Source organism: Volvox carteri (assembly GCF_000143455.1).
Source record: "Volvox carteri f. nagariensis unplaced genomic scaffold VOLCAscaffold_32, whole genome shotgun sequence".
Lineage (NCBI taxonomy): Eukaryota > Viridiplantae > Chlorophyta > Chlorophyceae > Chlamydomonadales > Volvocaceae > Volvox > Volvox carteri.
In genome coordinates, this window is record NW_003307575.1 from 1,285,335 (window position 1) to 1,288,616 (window position 3,282).

Here is a 3,282-nt window from a genome sequence, read left to right on the forward strand (position 1 = left end):
CGCACCTTGAGACGTTGCTGCGTCATAATATGGTAGCTGGATTTGATGTTGATCGACACAGCATACAATCAGCCAGCACGTGTGTGTGTGAGACTTGCGTCCTTGCTAAACATACACGTGGTCCTTTTCCGTTATCTGGGCATAAGGCAGCGCAGCCTCTCGCGCTCATTCACATGGATGTGTGTGGGCCTATGCCTGAACCTTCGCCTAGTGGTTCGCGTTACGTGACAACCCTGCTTGACGACCATACTGGTCTTTCAGCTGTTGCGTTTACAGCGACCAAGGAGGAGGTCTACCAGAAGATGGTGGTAATGATAGCGGAACTGGAGCGCGCCACTGGCAGGCAGGTTAAGGAGGTGCGTACAGATCGTGGCGGGGAGTTCGTTAATACTCGCACGAAGGCCTATTTCGCTTCCAGGGGTATTCTACACGGAACTACGGTAGGCTACACCCCTGAGCAGAACGGAGCTGCAGAACGTTTAAATCGCACTCTTTTGGACAAGACTAGGTCTATGCTAGTTGAGTCTGGACTGCCTAAATCATTATGGGCGGAGGCGTTAGCGACAGCCAACTATCTTAGGAATGTGTCGCCAACTGCTGGGTCAACCGTCACTCCGTACGAAGCTTTCTTTAACGTTCGTCCGAACGTCAGTCACCTGCGAGTCTTTGGATGCGTTGCCTACGTCCACGTACCCGACGTCAAGCGTGACAAGTTCGACCCGGTGAGCAGGCGTGGAATACTTGTTGGATACGGGAACGGTGGACAGTATCGTGTATTATCCGAGGACGGCATTATTGCCGTAGTTTCTAACGTTCGTTTTGACGAGTCTAATGTCGGCCGGCGGCGTAATGCCGGGGACTCCGATTATGAGTCCGATGCCGACGAGGAGGAGGAGTTTCGCACTAGTTTATCTGGTGAGGGATCGCTGCCTAGGGCTGGCGAAGGGACACCAGGTAGCACCGTCGGCGAGGGATCGCCGCATTTGGGTGGCGAGGGGGCGCCGGCTGGGGCTGGACCTTCCAGCAGTGCGAGCGGGCAAGGAATTAATCAGCCTGATGTGGAAATGGCAGGGACACGATATCCAGTTAGAGAGCGGAAACGCCCTGGCGAATGGTGGCGAAACGAACCTGGTCGCACTGTTACTGGTCGCGTTAACGCTGCTTTCTCTGCTGGTATTCCTGATCCTAATTCGTTTGCAGAAGCCATTGCAAGTCCAAATGCAGACGACTGGCGGCGTGCGATGGACGAGGAGATCGCCGCCCAGATGGCTAATAGTACTTGGGAGCTGAAGAAGCCACCTCCTGGTACTCGTTTGTTGCCGTGTCGGTGGGTTTATAAGGTTAAGTACAGCGATGACGGCAGCGTGGAGCGATTTAAGGCGCGTTTAGTTGCCAAGGGTTTCGAGCAACGCGAGGGGATTGATTATGGGGAGTTGTTTGCTCCTACCTCTCGTGGTTCGTCATTGCGTGCTTTATTAGCAGTTGCCGCAGCCCGGAACATGACGGTACATCAGCTCGATGTGTCTACTGCGTTTCTGAATGGTGAGCTGAAGGAGGAGTTGTGGATGGAGCAACCGCCTGGGTATGCATCCAGTGACCGGTCGCGTGGAGCGATTTAAGCGCGTTTAGTTGCCAAGGGTTTCGAGCAACGCGAGGGGATTGATTATGGGGAGTTGTTTGCTCCTACCTCTCGTGGTTCGTCATTGCGTGCTTTATTAGCAGTTGCCGCAGCCCGGAACATGACGGTACATCAGCTCGATGTGTCTACTGCGTTTCTGAATGGTGAGCTGAAGGAGGAGTTGTGGATGGAGCAACCGCCTGGGTATGCATCCAGTGACCGGTCGCTTGCGTGCAAGCTGCAGAAGTCTATTTACGGTTTGAAGCAGGCACCCCGTTGCTGGTATGAAAAGCTATCAGCAGAGTTCGCCAAGCTGGGTCTTTATCCTTCGAAGTCTGATCCGGCGATGTTTGTTAAGACGGACGAGCGTGGGGTTGTTATTGCTTTGGTACACGTAGATGATACAATTGTTGCGTCGGAAGACCCGGAAATGGTCCGGGCAATTAAAGCCGCAATTGCGAAGGTCTTCAAGGTGCGCGACCTTGGAGAAGCGAAGGTGTTTTTGGGCATGGAAATTAGGAGGGAGAAGTCGGGTGAGATAGTGTTGTCGCAGCATAGGTATATTGCGCAGCTGTTGGAGCGTCATAGGATGATTGACGCCAAGCCGAGGTCTACCCCTTTGCCTCCGGGCTTTAGGTACACTCCTAAGGGGGACGGAGAGGAGCTGCTGGGCAATCCCACCGAGTATAGGGCTTTGGTGGGAGAATTGAACTATCTGGCGACGAACACTCGGCCTGACATTTCATATGCATTGAGCGTTTTGTCCCGGCATATGGCCGCACCTACGAAGACTGCCATGAACTTAGCAATCGGCGTTCTGCGTTACCTGGCGGGGACTCGCGAACTAGGATTGCGTTTTGGGGGTGCTGGCGACGTTGCTATGTCCGGGTACAGTGATTCAGACTGGGCAGGAGACCCAGTTACGCGGCGTTCTACGTCCGGTTACGTATTCACTCTTAATGGGGCTGCGATTAGCTGGAGCAGCCAACTTCAACGTACTGTGGCGGCTTCGTCGGTGGAGGCTGAGTACCAAGCTACAGCGGCGGCTGTTCGTGAGGCTTTGTGGCTTCGCAAGCTGATGGTTGATTTGGGCTTGCCTGAGAGCGCGGTGAAAATCCAGATAGACTCCCAGGGGGCGCTTAGCTTGGGAAACAACCCGATTACGTCTGCTCGGTCGAAGCACATCGACGTGCAGCATCACATAGTGCGTGAGAGGGTGAATAACGGTGAGGTGCAGTTGGAATACTGCCCTACGGAGTGGATGGTTGCGGATGTGCTAACGAAGGCTCTGGGCGAGGTGAAGTTCAAACGTTGCCGAGATGCTATGGGCCTTGTGTGAAGTGTGCAGATGAACTTGGTACTCGTTGGGATACGGCCCGAGGGGGCGTGTTGAGGAAACGGTCCTCTCCCAACTCGTGTGGTTGTCGACCAGGGGATTTGACCCCGGGTCTGCGCCTGACTAATGGGGAAGACTTACCCCAGAACCTTATGGGGCTACCGATGCATATCCGGTGGCTAAGTGATAGACATTAGGGCACCGTCTGGACGGCGCAGTGAGATCACGGAATGTACGTGCAGTTAGATCGCGGAATGTACGAGTTTTCCGCTAGCGCCGGTATTTAGGGCGGTGACTGCGCCTATTAGTTTATCTCACAACGATCGGT